The sequence below is a fragment of the Euleptes europaea genome, chromosome 10 (genome assembly GCF_029931775.1).
Source record: "Euleptes europaea isolate rEulEur1 chromosome 10, rEulEur1.hap1, whole genome shotgun sequence".
Taxonomy (NCBI): Eukaryota; Metazoa; Chordata; class Lepidosauria; order Squamata; family Sphaerodactylidae; genus Euleptes; species Euleptes europaea.
In genome coordinates, this window is record NC_079321.1 from 10,055,341 (window position 1) to 10,076,620 (window position 21,280).

The window sequence follows — 21,280 nt, forward strand, 5'->3', positions numbered from 1 at the left end:
AGGAAAGTTTGAGGACTGAATCACTCTGGTTAGGGTATATTTTATATATCTTACTAATTTTTTAATGCTTGATATAATATGTATTTTATTTACATTCCTTCATTTTCTCCCCAATTTGGACCCGAAATGGCTGAGGACATTCTCCCCTTCTTCCTTTCATTCTCACAACAACCCTGTGAGGTAGGCTGAGAGTGTGTGACTGGCCCATGGTTTCCCAGCCAGCTTCCATGGCAGAGTGGAGATTTGAACCTGGGTCTGCCAGATTGCAGTTTGGCACTCTACCCACTACACCACACTGGCTTTCCACAGTGGGAACATTTAATATCACTTTGATCCATATGTGAAAAGCAGATTCTGATTTCTTAAGTAATAAACGAACATTCATAAATTAAATCCACACAGGAGCTTTAAAATCTGACCATCTTTTTAAAAAAATCCCTGCAAAAGATAATATTTTCGACTATGGTGGGAGTCAGAAAAAGGTTAAACACCGTTACAGCTAGGTTTTTCCTCGGTTTTAACTCACATGTGATGACATAAAGCTTAGGGAAAAAACCAGTTTGGAGTCGAAAATTATTTCAATTTGCCAAACGTTGAGCTTTTCTGGAAGCTCGCCAGGCTTAATTTGGACTTTGGCGTTTCAAAGTTTGCACAACTCTAACTTTAACCTGCTGCAGCCTAAAAGAGTGGACAGGGTAATGGATGTGAAAATATTCCATAGAAATCCTGCACAACCGGCAGTCTGTTCCCAAGATAGCCAAGCGCACAACGAGAAGGCTTTGGTTGTCTCTCGCCGGGAGAGGGTGGTGGCTGTACTGTGACACTCTGAGGAAGAGGACCGGTGACAGAAATACCAGAGGGGATGAATTTCCAGCTCTAGATAAAGATAATGAGAGCAAGAGGGAAGAAGGCAGGTTTTCTGGCAGAGGACGTTTTCACTGCGGTGCCTGTCATGCCTATTTGCAAGTTTCTAAATTCGGCCATTTTCTTCACTTCACCTCATCAATTTCTTGCCTTCGTAAACTTACAGAAGGAAAGCTGAAGTAAATGATGGGCAAGCCTGGTCCCTGAAAGAGGGAGGAGGAGGAGGAGGAGGAGGAGGAGGAGAGTTGGTTTTTATATGCCGACTTTCTCTACCACTTAAGGAAGAATCAAACCGGCTTACAATCACCTTCCCTTCCTCTCCCAACAACAGACACCCTGTGAGGTAGGTGGGGCTGAGAAAGCTCTAAGAGAGCTGTGACTAGCCCAAGGTCACCCAGCTGGCTTCATGTGTAGGAGTGGGGAAAGCAACCTGGTTCCCCAGATTAGCCTCTGCCATTCATGGAGAACAGGTCTCATGGAGGATAGGCTTCATGGAACCTCCACAATTCAGAGGCATTAAGCCTCTGGCTACCAATGCCAGGAGGCCACATCAGGGGAAGGCCTCGGCCTCTGAGCCCTGTTGTTGGACCTCCAGAGGAACTGGTTGGGCACTGGTGAGACAGGATGCTGGACCAGACGGACCCCTGGTCTGATCCTGCAGGGATCTTCTTATGTTCTTGTTATTTGGTTAAAAAGGTTGACTTCTCCCCTCATCAGTAACACAGCTGGATTTCAAACCAGCACTAGAAGTCAAGGCAACAGTTTCACTAAAGAAAATTCGTGTCTGCTATATAAGTGCAAGAGAGGATTTTAGAAGACTTCAAAATATTGGTAGAACAGTAAGTGTTATCTTCCAAGTTAAGACAAATGTAAGTAAATCTGACTTTGTGCCTGGATTTTTTTTTTTTTAAAAAAAACATGTTTGGACCCATAGGAAAACAGGGAAAACCACAAAACAACAAAATAGTATTTAAAATAATTCTTCATGAGAAAATATCTCAAAGATGACCTTGAAGTCGGGGGGAAAACTGTTTACCATCTCTCCCTCTCCCTCTTTGTGTAATTTTTTGTTATGAACATTCTATCTCAAAAAGTTATTTTAAGACATGAGCCTTGGTGAAGAGTCATCCATAAGATACCTTATCACAAGGAGATGAAGCAACAGAAATATCAGTAAAAGTCTAGTATCCATGATACTCCTTCACAGAAAAACAATTAGTACCCTTAAAAAAAAAGCTTTATACAATAGTAGAGCCTCTGTTTGGCATGCAGAAGGTCCCACATTCAATCCCCGGCATCTCCAGCTAAAGGGTCTAGGCAAGTAGGTGATGTGAAAGACCTCAGCCTGAGACCCTGGAGTAGGCAATACTGGAGTAGACCAGTCTGAGTAGGCAATACTGACTTTGATGGACCAAGCATCTGATTCAGCATAAGGCAGCTTCATGTGTTCATTTCATCAGTGAACAAGCCATAGTAACATGATGATTCCAGTTTTATAAAATATTGTCCCTTTCAAAGTACACAACATCGGATTTTGTGAGGTTTTTTAAAAAAATCCCAATATTAGTCCTTAATTATTAAGGCGATAAGTGCACTGTGGTGGTCTTGCTTCGGTTTGTGTGAAACATGTAGTGCCATGCACAAGTCATGACATTCCAGAGCAAGCACCTCTCCACTGTTCAGAAAGATATGGGAGCAGATCCAGCAGCTTGAGAGTATCCAAATGTAAGAACATTCCAAGATGTTTTTACAATAGACAGGAGGCCTGGTGGAGTTGTCCACCAGTCCAAAACAAAGGAACAAGACTGCTATCAAATCAAATCATCTTGGGCCCAAACAAAGGATCAATGAAAAAGACTGTGGGAGTGATTCATCTTCCCAAACTGAAACTCTGACTACTGTTACCAAAGTTTTCTATTTGTCTGTTCTCCACTTCCCCTAAAGAATGAAATGAAAGGTATTATTTTAAGGCAGAACATGCATTAAAGTAGAAGAAGAAGAAGAAGGAGGAGGAGGAGGAGGAGGAGGAGGAGGGTATTTGGGGTGGACATGAGGCAGAATATCATATGAACATTGAACAATTCTCACTAACTATTCACTCCCATACCTAAGGCAAAATGCTGGTTGTGTCCTCTAAATTTAAAGGTCTGCCAGTCCCGTGTTGTCCCTCACTCTTTATCTCAGGTCCTGCTCAAGGTCCCGCCCTCCACCCCATCTTCTGAAGTGAGGATGTGTCCATGAAGGGCAATGCCTTTTCGAGGGCTAGTGCCTTCTCCCTGAGTCTAGCACCATTGTTATCCATCTTTCAGTTCCCAACCAAGACATTTATATTTCCCCTTAATTGACTGACTGATGTTTGTTCTCTGATGTTGGTTTGAATTTGGTTTGAAGTGGCTGCTATGGTTTTCGTTTTGATTCGTTTTAATTGGCTGCTGTGGAGTTTTGTTAATTACGGCTGTTTTAGTTGCTGTTGTAGGTTGTCAGTTTTTGGAATTTGTTATATTTTTAGGGTTGAAGGGATTATACCGTCTTTTGAGACATGTTCTATAAACCGCTTCAACCACATGGGTGGAGAGGCAGAATAAACATATTTTAAATAAAACAATGGAAACACATGTGTGTAGAGGAAGAGGGAGAATAACCTTCGGTCAACTTTGTATGTTAAAATTTCCCAATTTCCAGACAAATAATGATTTTATTTAATCACACAGAACTACAGGTATGCCTCATTTTATTGTGCACTGCTTTATTGTGCACTGAAGATATTGTGGTTTTTTTCAGTCAGCAGTCATCAACATCTAGGCAAGACCATCAGCAAAAACATTACATCTCGCTGAAGACTTAGATGATGGTTAGCATTTTTTAGCAATAAAGTATTTTTAATCATAGAATCATAGAGTTGGAAGGGACCATCAGGATCATCTAGTCCAACCCTCTGCACAATGCAGGAAATTCTGAACTACCCCCCCCACACACACACACCCAGGAACCTTTTACTCCATGCCCAGAAGATGGCCAAGATGCCCTTCCTCTCATGAGCTGCCTAAGGTCATAGGATCAGCATTGCTGACAGATGGCCATCTAGCTTCTTCTTAAAACCCTCCAGGGAAGGAGCGCTTACCACCTCCTGAGGAAGCCTGATCCACTGAGGAACCGCTCTGTTAGAAAAATTAATTAAGGTATGTACATTGTTTTTAAGACATAATGCTATTGCACACTTAATAGACTGCAGCATAGTGTAAAACATAAGTTTTATATGCACTGGGAAACCCAAAGATTCGTGTGACTTGCTTTATTGCGACATTTGCTTTAATGAGGCGATCTGGAACCAAACCTAAAAAAAAAATCCTAAAATGTAGTGTTTCCAAAAAAAATCAGGATAATAAAAACAGTGCCTTAATTTTAGATCCGAAATAATTTTTTGGAAGTACACCCAGGATTGCTGAATCATGTGCCTTCTCCCAACCACCTGTCAGAACCAGATATTTTCAAACTCTATGTTATTTCATTGTTCATCTGTTTGCTGTTCTGATAGCTTGAAGCTTCTTGGCAATCTTATAGAACTTGACACCACACACGAAATCTTCCTGGAAGCCTCATGGCAATCCCTTCAGTTCGGGCTTAATTACCGCTAACAACCTATGCCACATTTCGCCCTTTTGATACATTTTTGCACGGGCTCCAATGCAAGTTGAATAGGACAACAGAAGAAGCCGGACAAACACGGTTATTGAGAAAGGCACTGGAGAGGAATTAGTGTGAAATCCTGAACTGTCGTCAGTTTGTTTGAGTACACAGTCCAATAAGTAAAGCAAATAAAAAGGGGACCAGAATATCACCCTGTAAAACAGTGGTAGCCATAGTAAAAGTAATAAGAAAGCACTGTATGGGGTACTTGGCCATGCTGATCAATTACTGCCACGGCTGTGTTCATCTGTGGTCAAATAACCAGCCGCCCCTATGAATATGGATGCATCGCACAGAGCACCTAATTATTTTAATTACATAAACCGTCCACAATTTATTAAGCGTGGCCAATGGTCAAAACAAGTTATCACACCAGCAGTGTACACACCGTTAAACGAGAATGCTAAAAAATATTCACTTCTGCCAAATTAGAATGTCCTAGGTTTTTACCATTTAAAGCTTGACTCCAAAGTGGGAAATCGTGCTAAAGATCAAGCATTCTACACCGAGCAATGATTAAATTTATACAGTCAGAGACAGAACTTGCTTGGGGGTAAATGTAGATGACTGGGGAAGTAAAGTGTAGATGACTGGGGAAGTGTAGACGACTGGGGAAGCCAGCGTGGTGTAGTGGTGAAGAATGGTGGTTTGGAGCCGTAGACTCTGATCTGGAGAACCAGGTTTGATTCCCCACTCCGCCACATGAGCAGTGGAGGCTAATCTGATGAACTGGATTTGTTTCCCCACTCCTCCACACAAAGCCAGCTGGGTGACTTTGGGCAAGTTACAGCTCTGTTAGAGCTCTCTCAGCCCCACCTACCTCACAGGGTGTCTGTTGTGGGGAGGGGAAGGGAAGGTGATTGTAAGCCGGTTTGAGTCTCCCTTAAGTGGTAGAGAAAGTCGGCATATAAAAACCAACTCTTCTTCTTCTACTGGGCTGCTTGGTCTTATCTATTGACGGGTCTGTTGATGATATTTCAGTTTTGTTTCTTCTTCTCCTTCTTCTTCTTCTCCTCCTCCTCCTCCTGCAAACCAGACCGTAAACATAGCCTGCTTAGTATAACATCAGGATGTGATGTCACCCCATGGGTCAGTAATGACCCAGTGCTTGCACAGGGGACTAACTTTACCTTTACCTATATCCTACCACTCTATTCAGTCAAGTTTGCTGGCTTCCTCTGGTCCTTGGAAGAGGGTTTTCCAAATCTGTTCCCTTGGACAAAAGCTCCTTGGGCAGGAGAAAGACTCAAGATAAGCCACAGTTGCTAGACTCTGGATGAAGATGTGCAATAGGGTTTAAGACAATTTAAGACAACTGATGAGGGCATGAACAGAGGTATTCTGAGTTTGGGCTTAAGCGCTTGTTCCCTTTGCCCCACTGTCCTCTCTGGGCAAACAGGTATCACAGGATTTTGAAGCACTACCAAAAACCCGTAAGACCTGCAAACATGACCTATAACTGGCATCATCCTAACTTTACTTCTTTGGGGGGGAGGAATGTGCTCTTCTCCAGCCTATGTCAAATGCCTTTCCTACAGACACCTACAGCCCCACTTCAAAAAGGATGTGGACAGAAGCGGGTGCAGAGGAGAGCGATGAGGATAATCGGGGCCTGGAGCCCATGCCCTATGAGGAAAGGTTGAGGGACTTGGGAATGCTCAGTCTGGAGAAGAGGAGGTTGAAGGGGGACATGATTGCTCTCTTTAAATATTTGAAGGGCTCATTGGTTATTGTAGGTTATCCGGGCTGTGTAACCGTGGTCTTGGTATTTTCTTTCCTGACATTTCGCCAGCAGCTGCCTGCCACAGCTGCTGGCGAAACGTCAGGAAAGAAAATACCAAGACCACGGTTACACAGCCCGGATAACCTACAAGAACCAATGAACTCAGACCGTGAAAGCCTTCGACAATAATTTGAAGGGCTGTCACTTAGAGGAGGGTAGGGAGCTGTTCCTGTTCGTAGCAGAGGCTAGGACTCGCAATAATGGGCTTAAATTGAGGGAGGAAAGGTACCGACTTTAGGTGTTTTGTTTTTTTTACATTAAGAGTGGAATTGGCTTCCTAGGGAGGTGGTGAGCTCCCCCTCACTGGCAGTCTTTAAGCAGAGGCTGGACAAGCACTTGTCAGGGATGCTCTAGGCTGATCCTGCATTGATCAGGGGGTTGGGCTAGATGGCCTATATGGCCCTTTCCAACTCTTATGATTCTATTATTCTAACCACACATCCATCTCCCATTTCAAATATACTAGGAGGTGTTGAGGAAGCAGTGGCAACAATTAACTCTCCTTTGGAATGGCAAAAATATGGCACCGGGGTTTTCCATCCTTCAGGACTGCAAGAAACAGCAGCCATCTACCAAGCATTGTTAGGATCCATGGAAGAGGCAAGTCTGAAAACCATACAAAGCTGAAGAGTTTGGCATTAGAACAGAAAAGGGACAAACTCTCTGTCTCTGGCTACAGGTTCTGTAAAACCACCATAATGATTGCAACTGGCTTATGTAACCGAATTAGCATGGATGGCTCACTGACATCACTATTGTTCTGACTTTTGTGAGGACAGGGAAGGCCTGTTCTGCCAACACCTTCCCCCAGCCTCTTCGTAGCAGCCAGAACTCATTCTTCTAAAGAATGGCAGCAGTAGGATATGCCAGTAGGAGTAGCAAAAAGCTACTCTCAGAACCACCAAGGAATAGTGGGGCTGCTATGCAGAAGAAGGCAACCTCCTCTGCTCATCTCTTGCCCTGAAACCCCATGGTCCTGGGGCTGCCATGAACACATAAAGCTGAATCAGAGCCTCAGTCCATCAAAGTCAGTATTGTCTACTCAGACCGGCAGCAGCTCTCCAGGGTCTCAGGTAGAGGTTTTTCACATCACCTACTTGCCTAGTCCCTTTAATTGGAGATGCCGGGGATTGAACCTGGGGCCTTCTGCATGCCAAGCAGATGTTCTACCACTGAGCCACAGTCCCTCCCCAGTTAGTGGTTAGTGGAGAGCCAGTGTGGTGTAGTGGTTAGGAGCGGTGGACTCTAATCTGGAGAACTGGGTTTGATTCCCCACTCCTCCACATGAGCGGCAGACTCTAATTTGATTCCCCACTCCTACACATGATGCCAGCTGGGTGACCTTGGGCTAGTCACAGTTTTCTTAGAGCTCTCTCAGCCCCACTTACCTCACAAGGTGTCTGTTGTGGGGAGAGGAAGGGAAGGAAATTGTAAACCGGTTTGATTCTCCTTGAAAGCTAGAGAAAGTCGGCATATAAAAACCAACTCTTCTTCACAGTGCACAGTTATTATTAAAGCAAGGCAAGCCATATCAACTATTTGAAAGGGGAGGAGGTTACACTTTGAACATGAAACTGTTCCTTGGGCCTTTAACTGTTAGATACAGAGATTCTGGCCTTATGGCATTACTAGCCTATGGGTCAAGGTACGTGTATTTTGTACATCTGGATATGTGGTTAAAGAGCATATGCACAGCAGACAGTAGATACTGAGACGCTACCCAAGTCCATAACACACATGCTTTCAGCACATTGAATCCAGACTTCCCTACAGCTGCATGTTGTAATATACATAATTCCATACCTGAATAATAATAAAATATATTAGTTTTCCAAATTAGGCATTTATGACCTAATTTAGAAGAGTATTATATCTTTATTGCTTTTAATAGAGCCATTTTGATAAATAAGCAATACTAGTGGTAACAAGCTCTGTTGGTGCGCTCTTACTTTTAAAGAGGGTATAAAATAATAATCCATTTTATAACTTTTCAAAACAATGTGAAGTATTAAAAATGATATTAAAAACTTGCCCGAACACTTTTTTTATTTTATTTTTCCATTTTGCAAAGTTTTGGTAGTTACTGGATTAGTATTAACTCAGTTTAATAGCGGTGATACCTGGAAATGAGCCAAGGACATCTGAAGGGTGAGCTTGTTCGAGCTGACAGTATGATCTCTGCAGTGACAGATGCAAGCGGTGTACTGCGGCATCTACGACATCTTCGCACCTGATCTGGAGAACCGGGTTTGATTCCATGCTCCCCCGCTTGACCAGCGGAGGCTAATCTGGTGAACTGGACTGGTTTCCCTGCTCCTACAAATGCCGCCAGCTGGGTGCCCTTGGGCTAGTCACACACTCTCAGCCCCACCTCGTTCACAGGGTGTCGGTTGTGGGGAGGGGAAGGGAAGGCGATTGTAAGCCGGTTTGATTCTGCTTTAAGTGGTAGCGAAAGTCAGAATGTAAAAACTAACTCTTCTTCTTCTTCTTCTTCAGGGATGGTGATTGTAAGCTGGTTTGATTCTGCCTTAAGTGGTAGAGAAAGTCGGAATGTAAAAACTAACTCTTCTTCTTCTTCTTCTTCAGGAAAGGTGATTGTAAGCTGGTTTGATTCTGCCTTAAGTGGTAGAGAAAGTCGGAATGTAAAAACTAACTCTTCTTCTTCTTTGCAGTGGATGTGATTATTGTCCACGTGACACAGGAAACCGACTGAAAGGCGAATGCGGCCCATAATAATTATAATGGTGATTCGCTTTAATCTTTTTTCTTTTTTTGCAAGCTTTCCATCTCAGTTTATTTGTTCCACAAATATTATGTCTGCCCTGTTCAATTTTCTGAATCTTAATATGGCTATCATTGCAACTATTTATGCTCAAAAAAAGTATATTCAGTGTATTTAATAGTCATCTCAAGCAAATATTTTCACAGCTGTACAGGAATATAAAAGGGGGGAGGCCTCAAAAATACTAGCATCAGCATTTCTCTGAAATGATGCATGGGATTAAATGGTGACAAGTGCTTATATAAGACATTAACACAAGTGCATTTTCGGGTTGGGCAGCAGTGCCAAAGAAACACACACAAAATCCATATCTAGCACATATTTCATGCATACATTTAAAGGTCAAGTGCCTTGCAGTTCCTATAGCCTGCTGGAAGGAAGTAGAGGCGAGCCAGCGGGGTGTAGTGGTTAAAAGCGGTGGTTTGGACCAGCGGACTTTAATCTGGAGAATTGAGTTTGATTCCCCACTCCTCCAAAAGGGGCGGCAGATGCTAATCTGGTGAACTGGGTTGGTTTCCCCACTCCTCTACATGAAGCCAGCTGGGTGACCTTGGGCCGATTACAGTTCTCTTAGACCTCTCTCAGCCCCAACTACCTCACAGGTTCTCTGTTGTGGGGAGGGGAAGGTGATTGTAAGCCAGTTTGATTCTCCCTTAAGTGGTAGAGAAAGTCGGCATATAAAAACCCACTCTTCTTCTTCCTCCTCCTCTTCTTCCTGATCACTGTACCAGGCGGGGGTCACCTGGGAACACAGCTCAGGAGGACCAATCCTAAGGCATGTCTGTAGATGGCCACTACCATTTCAAGGTTGGTTTTATAGCTTTATTTCACAGGAAGCTAGCTGAGAAGGAGGCACTTTCTTTCTGCAGTGGCTGGCAGGACCAGTCTTGGGGCTATGGCTCAGTGCAAGAGCATCTGCTTGGCACACGGAAGGTTCCTAGTTCAATCCCCAGCGTCTCTACTTGAAAGGATCATATAGTAGGGGATTTGGAAAACCTGTGCCTGAGACCCTGGAGAGCCACTGCCAGTCTGAGCAGACAATACTGACCTTGATAGATCAATGTTCAGATTCAGTATAAGGCAGCTTCAAGTGTGTTCAGGTGCGATCATATTGGCCTCTAAAGCAGGGATGGGGAACCTTTTTCCTGCCAAGGGCCATTTGCACACTTATAACATCATTCGGGGGCCATAACCAGGTGTAGATCTCCCGGCGGGGGGGAGGCTAGGGTTGCCAGATCTCCAGCCACCACCTGGAGGTTGGCAACCCCAGGGGAGGCCACACAGAGAAGGCCTGGAGGGCACCCCTGCTCCTCCTGTCCTCCCCCCCCCCCCCAGGAAGGGCAGCCAGCGGTGGGCCTGAGCAAACGAGGCGCCAGGGGTTGCAGCCCACAGCTGATCCGCAGGGAAGGAAGGGAGGAAGGAAAGAAAACAGAGAAAGAGGAAAAGGGAGGGAGGGGAAAAGAGAGAAAGGGAGAAAGAAATGGAGGGAGGGGGGAGAAAGAAAGAAAAGGATGGAGGGAGACAGACAAAGAGACAGAAAAAGAGGGAGAGAGGGAGAGAAAGGAGAGTGACAGAAAAAGAGGAAGAAAGAAAAGCCTTCCCACACACACATGCACCCGCGCACGCCAGCCCCACACGACCAGGCCCCAGCCTCCACGCCTCCCACACACACCCGGCCCCGAAGCTCCAGAGGGCCACAGAAAATGTCCTCGGGGGCCGCATATGGCTCCCAGGCCTGAGGTTCCCCATCCCTGCTCTAAAGAGTGAGCTGAGCACACTGCAGCTGAAATGGTAGACTCAAGCTTCTTCAAGCCATAGATAAAACCACGCAGAATTAAAACTGGTGCATAAAATGGCACAGCACTGACCGGGGTGGTGGTGGTGATGGTAGGGTTGCCAGGTCCCTCTTTGCAACCGGTGGGAGGTTTTTTTGGGTGGAGCTGGAGGAGGGTGGGGTTTGGGGAGGGGAGGGACTGGGCCCACTGGGACCAAAATCACATCCTCTTCTTTTTGCTTGCTTGGGACTGCAAAAAAGCAGGGGGAGGGGCTCATCCAGAATTGTCCCGTGGCCACAGGACTTTGTTTATGAGCTTCCTAGAGGCACGTGGTTGGCCACTTAGTGAACAAACTATCCGTGCTCCATGAAAATTCACTGATGGTTTTCTGATTTTAAACAACAGCATTTTAAAATCAGTGTTTCTAATGAGAAGAAGAAGAAGAGTTGGCTTTTATTTGCCGACTTTCTCTACCACTTAAGGAAGAATCAAACCGGCTTACAATCACCTTCCCTTCCCCTCCCCATAACAGACACCCTGTGAGGTAGGTGGGGCTGAGAGAGCGCTAAGAGAGCTGTGACTAGCCCAAGGTCACCCAGCTGGCTTCATGTGGAGGAGTGGGGAAACAAATCCAGTTCACCAGATGAGCCTCTGCCGCTCATGTGGAGGAGCGGGGAATCAAACCTGGACACGAGAAAGGACATAGGTTTTGAATTGGTATTGAATGCTAATGGTCAGCCCTAGAATTTGTTCCTGTGAACATGTGCAGAGGTTTTTTTTACACCTCTGTATAATCACAGCTAGCCCCATTGTACATAGGATTGCAAGTAGTGGTTTTCCCACTCCCAAAGCTTAAGAGACTGCAACACCCAGCCAAGAAATTTTTAAGTTGAGAAATCAGGCTCTAAATATCATTTACTCAGGTTTCTGAGTCAGTGTCCTTATTCTAATCCCTTAATTAGTAAAATTTTGTGGAGTACTAATGTGACTCCCAACAGACAATGTTGGAAACCATAGCATAAAGTCACACAGCGTTTTTAACGACCAATAAGCTACTGGAAACCCAAACCAAAAAGATACATCATTGTATCCCAAGCAATGTTAAGCAACGTGTGTTTGGTCTAACGCTGCAGAAACAAGAAACCCATTGAAACTATGAGTCGAAGCCAGTGTACTTTTACATTACTGTAAAGTCACCTGTTTTTCCAAGTCATTCTTGTAAAAAAAAAAAGTCTACATTAATCTTTTTTTAAAAAAAACCTTTGGTTTGATGAGACTACTTAGTTCATAAAAGTTCCTCCTGTCTCTGAAATAAATGCTTAAGTTAAAATATTGTTAAATTTATATTGCTAAATTGTAATTCTATTTTTTTAAAACTAACATGTGTACAAAGCAGACTTCTAGCACAGCCATCCTAAGCAGAGCTAACCCCTTCTAAATCCACTGAAGTCAAGGGGTTTAGAAGGGTGAAGCTCTGCCTCGGATTGCGCTGTCGATCTGTTTTTAAAGCAGTACTTAACGTCGGTTTTAACCCAATTTCGCTCTACAAACCTCGCTTTTTAATATTCATCTTCCAGGTTCCCATTTTCTATATAACTCCACCTCTCTTTTTTGGAGGTAATGAGCCCCTTTCAGAAGGGAGCCGCGTTTGCAAAGAGAAATCCAAATGTCTATAAATCCCAAACCTGTATCATATACCCCATCTCTGCGATTCTATTTCTGCTTACTTTTGTCTCCGCGGTGAGCGACCGCGTTTGAAACAAAGCAGGAGACAACCTGATTCCTCTCGCTCGACAGCTTTGCCGAAATGGTTCCACAGTGAGTCTGGTAAGGACAAACAGTAGGAATGTGTTTCTTATCCGCAGGCAGCCAAAAATGTACCATCTCATCTTGGAATAATTTATCCAACGAGATGATTTAGGGGACAGTTCAGTGGCACCAGTTTTGGAAGGCAAAAGCAGAGGGGAAGGGGATATAAATCCAAGTTGACTGGCAGGTTAAGGATATATGCAGCAATCAGCCAAGCCATGTGCACCCTGGCACCAATTCAACACGATCATTTATAAAAATTTTAAGTCAGGAATACACTAAAGGGGGGGGGTCTGGTGCTAACTAAATCCACAGATAGATTACACGCCACTGAAATAAACACTTCCAGATGCTGGTGTACAAAAACCTTTCACAGAAAGAAATGTTTTCTTTCATAAATTTGAAGGGAGGAACCTTGGGTAAAGGGGAGAGGAGGGGAAAGGACTCCATACGGAGACTCAACTTCCTACTGCTTTTACAGAATCGGTCGTTTTCTCCCCCCAAATACAAAGCGTAATGTACGAAAAGACAATATCATGAAATACAACACTAACTTTGTAACCTTTTTAATATAATCACATTTAGGGAGTGAAAAGAACACCTAGGGGTATTTTTATGAGGCGCTTAGAAACGATGCAGCCCCGTTGACTTCGAGTCCGGCTTGCAGGGATTTCGATGCGGCAAAAAATCTGAATCCCCTGAGGCGTTTTCTCCATCTATGGACACAAATGGCCTTACACATCTGACAAGTGATTCATAAATTATGAACCAATTTTCTAGACTCCAATCCACAAAGGCTGCTCAAACCGGGTGCCGTATAATGCTGCCCTCAACCTACTTTTGAGAAATCGTGAGCATCAAACTTCACGCTCCCTTTCAAATTAATAAAGCTAACTTTCAAGAGACAAGGAAAAGAATATTATTTTTATCTGATGCCTTTTTTATTCCTACATGTGGGTGGCTGATTTCCCCCTACACCCTTTCATGGGCCTAACAGTTCATCACGAGCTAGACAGGGCCGTTTAATGGGCCCGACAACAACGTGCTTCAGCAAGCCTGTTTGCACGTTTTGCAGGAGATGCCATTTTCATTCGGGACAAGTCATCCCAGCGTGATGACAGAGATGGTTGTTCATGGCTGTCAGTCGGAATAGCGTGAGCATCTTCCCTAGCCAGCTGGTATGTCCTCAGCCCTCTTTCTCCGGCACAAAGCAATAAGCATTCAAAGGTCTAAACAGATTCTTCCCGTTCTTTGGACGTCTTCAGATTCAGGTTCAGCAAGTCATGCCCCGAACACCAGCGTGCTTCGGTTCAGTGTGCTGAAAACACATCATGAGCCTTAAAGGGGAACTTCTGGGCAGTCATGGACCCCAAGGGAATAGTTTGGAATTGCCTCTTATTTTTCTGGCCATATGCTGAGCGCACAATATTATTTAAGCCTTAAACTAAGCTGGTAAGTGCATTAACAATGCAGACTCACACTGCCTGCCAAGATCACCATTAAAATACAGACCGTGTATAGGATACACGGTTTAAAATCTGAGAATCGCTGTTCTAAGTGAATGTTCGACATAAAGCAAAAAAAAAACCCCCCAAAAAACCCATGGCAACATGGGGGCATAACACAGCCCTGGGAAGCAGAGAGCACTCACTGGTTTCCCAGTTCCCTTATGTGAATTGTTCATATATTTTGACGCATCTGAAAAAGAGCCGGGGACTTATGAGGGGGGAAAGCACACACACGTAAAAGAAAGCGGCCGTCAGCCCGTAGAAAAGCCCGCAGTAGGCAGCGGAGACAGCCTTAGAGAGAAGGAGGGCCTTCAAAAAAGAAAGAAAAAAGAAAGAACAGAACAATGAGGAAGGTAGCCAATAAGAAGAATTGGCGGCTGGACAGCAAGATCTCCCAACACCCTGTGCAGGAGCGGATGATTTACCACAAATGGAGTAAGGGGAAAGAAAGTTACCGGGAAAGCGTGGCCAAAGAGGAGGAGAAAGAACTTACTATATTATTTTATATGCACAGGGCAGATAGAACTTCCGTTTCTAAGGCCCTACTGGAAACATTTAATTCAGTTCTGGTATAGAATAATGGGCATGTCAAATTATATTAGAGTGTCTTACCATAGCAATCTGCACTCTAAATTTACTTGAGGTACCAAAAAAATGCAACAGGGAATTTCTGCTTTGCAATGTTTCTGGTTGTAAATACTGTATCTACATTCTAATTTATGGACTCTGCTCTACAAATGACCAAGTCTAGTTTTAACATTTTTCCATGAATGTAAGTCCTTTCTAAAACTAATGCTATAGTAATTTACATATAGCAATGAATTTAAAAGTGAGCCCCATGGCACAGAGTGGTAAACTGCAGTACTGCAGTCAAAAGCTCTGCTCACGACCTCAGTTCGATCCCAACGGAAGTCAGTTTCAGGTAGCCGGGCTCAAAGTTGACTCACCCTTCCATCCTTCTGAGGTCGGTAAAATTAGTACCCAGCTTGCTGGGGGTAAAGTGTAGAGGACTGGGGAAGGCAATGGCAAACCACCCCGTAAACATAGTCTGCCTAGTAAATGTTGTGATGTGACATTACCCAATGCGTCAATAATGAGCCGGTGCTTACCTTGTTCATGAGTTTAAAAACTGATATATTTGAATCAGTCACCTGTAAGCCGTTACTCATGCTCCAGAGAAAATAAACCAAAAAGAACTGCTTTCGCTAAAAAGCATCCTCCCGTCATGGGTTGGATCCCATAATCTGTCAGTAGAATGTACTGTTGGCTGCTGGTCTTCCCAGTTCTCCCCTTCCCCAGTGGCCATTTCTGATCCTGGGGGAAGTTTATTCCTGGGGTTGTGGGACTGAGTGTGGAGGAAAGGGCTTTTGAGGTCAGGAGGCTTCAGTGGGGAAGGAGCAAAATGGCTCCATCCTGCCTGTGAGCAGAGTTCTGCTGATGGAGGAGGCAAAAGGGCATATTTTGCCCACTCTCTATCCTAGCCACCTTTCCTCTTACTCTACATGCTTCTCACAACCCCAGGAATAAATTTTTCTGAGATAGGAAATGGCCAATGGGAAGAGGGTCTTGCCAAGAAGATCAGAGATCCTTGTGTGGCTATAACCCCATGGACTGAAGGACTACGGCATGAGGCAGTCCCTACAAAATTACCATTTGGTTGGAACTCAGGCAAATTAGGCCAAGTGTGTTTGTGTCCCCAAGGTCACGACCCACAAGGGTAGCTCTCAAGAAAGTTTTCCTTTCTGTTGCTGGCCCCGGAAAGCTCCCACTGCAGTCTGGACCTTAAGACGGGAGAGCTGCTTAGAACATAAGAAAGGCAATGCTGGATCAGACCAAGGTCCATCAAGTTTGGAGAAGAGAAGGTTGAGAGGAGACATGATAGCCATGTTTAAATGTTTAAATATTTGAAGGGATGTCATGTTGATGAGGGAACTAGCTTGTTCTCTGTTGCTCCAGAGACTAGGACACGGAGGAATGGATTTAAACTAATAGAAAAGCAATTCCACCTAAACATTAGGAAGAACTTTCTGACGGTGAGGGCTGTTCAACGGTGGAATGTGCTGCCTCGGAGGGTGGTGGAGTCCCCGTCTTTGGAGGTCTTTAAGCAGAGGCTAGATGGCCATCTGTCGGGAGTGCTTTGATTGTGGGATCCTGCATGGCAGGGGGAGGGTTGGGGTCACTGGGGATGTGGGGGGATGTAGTTGTTAATTTCCTGCATTGTTCAGGGGGTTGGACTAGATGACCCTGGTGGTCCCTTCCAACTCTATGATTCTAAGTCCAGCAGTCTGTTCCCACAGTGGCCAACCAGGTGCCTCTAGGAAGACCACAAAGAATCCGACTGCAGCAACAACCTGCCTGTGTTCCACAGCACCTGATGTAATAGGCATGCTCCTCTGTGACTGGAGAGAATAGGTATGCATCACGACAAGTATCCATTAGGACTAGTAGCCATGGACAGCCCCATCATCCATAAGAACACGAGGAAAGCCCTGCTGCATCAGACCAAGGTCCATCAAGTCCAGCAGTCTGTTCACATAGTGGCCAACCGGGTGCCTCTAGGAAGCCCACAAACAACACAACTGCAGCAGCATTATCCTGCCTGTGTTCCACAGAACCTAAGATAATAGGCATGCTCCTCTGATCCTGGAGCGAATAGATATGCATCATGAGTAGTATTCATTTTGATTAGTAGCCATGAATACGCCTCTCCTTCATGAACATGTCCACTCCCCTCTTAAAGTCTTCCAAGTTGCTTAAAGGGAAAGTGTAGCTAGTACAACCACACTGTCTTTCAACCAAACCAAGATTCTAGGATTAGGCAGTGATTAGTTTAAAACCACCACTGGTACACATGTAGGATCAGATCCTATGAGCATCTTCCACTGGCGAAAGGGCTCTTCTGCTAAAGGGAGACCTGATCATCCTCGTGGCTGTTGTGTGGAGGCTGCTCTGATAGGGTCGCCAGCCTCCAGGTACTACCAGGAGATCTCCTGCTATTACAACCAATCTCCAGTCGACAAAGATCAGTTCCCCTGGAGGAAACGACCGCTTTGGCGATTGGACTCTATGGCGTTGAGGTCCCTCCCTTCCCCAAAACCTCCAGGGGAACCCTCCTCAGGCTCCACCCCAAAAATCTCCAGGTATTTCCCAACCCGGAGATGTATGGCAGATTTGTATGGAAGCTGCATTTAGATGGCAAGGCATTTGTGTGCGCTGGTACACTTGACATGGGGGTCTCTATTCTGTATTTTGAGTTCCGGGGGTACCACCGCCCAAATAAGCTGATGTGGCTAGAGAATGCCACATAGCCAGCTCCACTTGCAGACAGGGAAGTCAGAAAGCTATTTAACGCGCCCGCTGAGTTGTAGTTGTATTGTGTCCGATTTCCTATTCTGTATTACAGCCTGTATTAAACTGATATGAAATCTAAACTCAGGCAAATGGCCAAGAAGGAAAATACTTTGCAAGCACAGAAGTCTATATATTTCCTTTAAAACGATTTCCATCCCGTAGCAATAAGTTATTCCCAGTAGAAAATGCCAACTTATTTTTCATTTAGAAGATTATTTTTCATTTAGTTTAAAGACACTTTTTGGCCAGTGGCCATAACAGCTTCACCTGAGGTGCTCAATAATCTCTCAGAAATTCACAGCCTGTCATATTTTAATGCTTCAGCATAAAACAACACTGTCTTTTGAATGACTATATTGTCAATGCATGTGGATTAATCTTAAATCAGCAGCACATATGAGAGGCAACTGGACAAAAAAAAAAGCAGAAAAAACCCACCCTCCTTCTGAAACTACAAATTATTCAGTCCACTTTTAAAGGAATAGAGATTTAGAACTAAAATAGGATACAAGTAAAAATAGTAATTCAAAGCAAAGGCAGCTAGCTAATTAAATATTTGTTGGCTATTGACTGATTCAAATAGAAGAACAAGAAGAAGAGTTGGTTTTTATATGCCAACTTTCTCTACCACTTAAGGAGGAATCAAACTAGCTTACAATCACCTTCCCTTCCCCTCCCCACAACAGACACCCTAGGAGGTGGGTGGGGCTCAGAGAACTCTAAGAGAGCTGTGACTAGCCCAAGGTCACCCAGCAGGCTTCATGTGTAGGAGTGGGGAAACCAACTGGGTTCACCAGATTAGTGTCCACCGCTCATCTGGAGGAGTGGGGAATCAAACCCTGTTCTCCAGATTAGCGTCCACGATTCCAAACCAGCGCTCTTAACCACTACACCAAAGCTTTAATAAGATGCTGCTTTTAATGATTCAGGGTTTAATTACTGCTAGTTTTAATGTCAATACTCAATTAATATGCTTTAGTGCTGTTGCTTTGATTTGTTGCTTTAATGTGCGTTGAATTACTTTCAGTGACTTGTGGAGATCTGAAGCTGCAGCTGAAGGATATGGCTAGGAATGCTACCAAATTTTGTGACAACTCTCTATATCCTCTGAAAGTTCAAATTTTGTAACCCTTGGGCCAAAACTGCAGCTGTCTCCTCCCCACCCCATCCTATTAATGAAGTGGGGGACACAGTGCTGTTAAAATTTATATCTGGTTTTGTACCAACTGCATCTACATGGCATTTAAATAGTGTAAAGGGAACAAATGAAAAGGAGAAGTTTGCCGAAGAAAATAGAGCAAATATTTCCTGCCCAATATCCACAAATAATGGGAAGGGCATGTACAGTTGCTGAAATAGACAAGGAAGGCACCAAGGCTAGGAGTCCCATGGATTCATCTTCACATGTAGTGTTTATATCTTAAAACATTATTTAAATTTACACAAAAATATTTTAGATATGTAACAGGCATGAAAACTTACTTTTTTTTAAAAAAAAAAAAAAGAGAGAGAAATAGCCTATAAGAAAAGTCCTTCTGGAGCACACCAAGCATTTGCAGGCTTTTTCCAACAATGCCATGCTAGATGCTTCCAGGAAGCAGGGCATGCCAGTACCAGTCCCCACCTGCTGTTTGCTTCACCTCCCCCTGGTCATTTATGCATGGGTACATGGACTCATGTTTGCCCCCTGTCTGGCTCAGTTGCTCCTAGGAGTTATGCATGAGTTTTCTATTAGAGATGACCCCGCTGCCAGCCCTCACAAATCCCAGGACTTCCCGTTCTTCTGTTAACCCCTCTCCCCTGAGCTCAGCCTGTGACATCTCCGTGCATAGGGCAAAGCACTGGACACAGAAGCTTGGCATCTCTCACAGCCAATCACAAAGAGGCAGGGAGTCAAATGCTTCCTGCTTCCTGGGAGCTCTTTCTGAGCAGAAGAAAGGCTTTTTAAAACCGTGGTTTGGATTTCTCCCCCCCCCCCCCGCCGCCCCTTTCAGATTGCTCCGTTATTTGTTCTTAAAATGCTTTTTTATGTGGCAATTGGGTTTTGGGGGGATTTTCTCTCACAGTGAGCACTGCGAAGTAAGCCAATTACAAAGCAGCTTTTCAAGGGGTGGGGACTTGATTTGAGCTTGGAGACCGCTGGTGCAAAGATTTCCAACTGGAAAGTGTGAATCCAACCAGCAACAAACCCCAGGTAAAACTCCCATGCATATATGACCCCTGTCCTTCCTGGAACTACTCTTCAGAGATGTGGCTCGTTGATCATGGCAATAGCCACTGATAAAATATCCTCCACTGACTGCCTAATCCTTAATTTGATACATGTGTTTTGGACATGTCCAAAATGTAATTAATTTTGCCCCCCTAAAAAGTGATTCAGCTGAAACATGGAATGTTATGCAGCAATATACCACCAGATTCTAAGCTAATTGTACTAGGGTATTTAAAAGCCAGTTCAGATATCAAGTTCTCCGTAATTCTGCTTACAGTTGCTAAAATGGTTATAGCAGCACACTGGAAAAAAGCAGAACCCCCTTCTATAAAAGAATGGTTTAACCATACCTGGAATCTAGCTTTACTAATTAAATTAACACATTGCCAAAAGAATGAAAAAAATAATAATTCACAATGTACAAGTAAGTTTCTTCAATATGGGATACTAGCCTGCAGACCTATATAGTTGACAATGAGGAAATTGAAATTGTTCAAGACTTTCTATTCCTTGGCTCCACCATCAACCAAAAGGGAGACTGCAGCCAAGAAATTAGAAGGAGATTGAGACTGGGAAGGGCAGCCATGAAGGAGCTAGAAAAGATTTTGAAGTGTAAGGATGTGACTCTGGCCACCAAGACTAGATTAATTCATGCCATCATATTCCCTATTACTATGTATGGGTGTGAAAGCTGGACAATGAAGAAAGCTGATAGGAAGAAAATAGATTCCTTTGAAATGTGGTGTTGGAGGAGAGTGTTGCGGATTCCGTGGACTGCCAAAAAAACAAATCAGTGGGTTATAGATCAAATCAAGCCTGAACTGACCCTAGAAGCTAAAATGACTAAACTGAGGCTGTCGTATTTTGGTCACGTCATGAGACGACAAGAGTCACTGGAAAAGACCGTCATGATAGGAAAAGTTGAGGGCAGCAGGAAAAGAGGAAGACCCAACAATAAAGGAAGCCACAGCCTTCAATTTGCAAGATCTGAGCAAGGCTGTCAGAGATAGGACATTTTGGAGGACTTTCATTCATAGGGTCGCCATGAGTCGGAAACGACTTGACGGTACTTAACACACACACACACAGCCTGCAGACCTGTCACTGTTGAGGTTCTGTGTTATATTATCAACACTTTTGCTTTTTGCGTTTGCTCATTATTTGTATCCTGTAATACATGTTTTGCAATTTATTCGCACCTTTGTTGTTACTACTATTTTGTAAAATTTTGCAGTAGCTACAAGTTATTAGATAAACGCCTTGGATGGCACAGGCTAACCTGATCTCGTCAGATCTCAGAAGCTAAGCAGGGTCGGCCCTGGTTAGTATTTGGATGGGAGACCACCAAAGAATACCAGGGTTGCTGTGCAGAGGAAGGCACTGGCAAACCACCTCTGCTAGTCTCTTGCCATGAAAACCCCCGAAAAAGGGGTCGCCATAAGTCGGCTGCGACTTGATGGCACTTTACACACACACAACCTCTGGGGCTTTGCACATTTTTTTTTCTAG

General features: G+C 44.2%; 1 protein-coding gene across 1 annotated transcript in view; it reads right to left on the bottom strand.

Annotated features, from left to right (window-relative positions):
- SUPT3H (SPT3 homolog, SAGA and STAGA complex component) overlaps nt 1-21,280 on the bottom strand; it is a 91,660-nt gene that overhangs the window by 27,128 nt on the left and 43,252 nt on the right. The gene's annotated exons all lie outside the window — the stretch shown is intronic.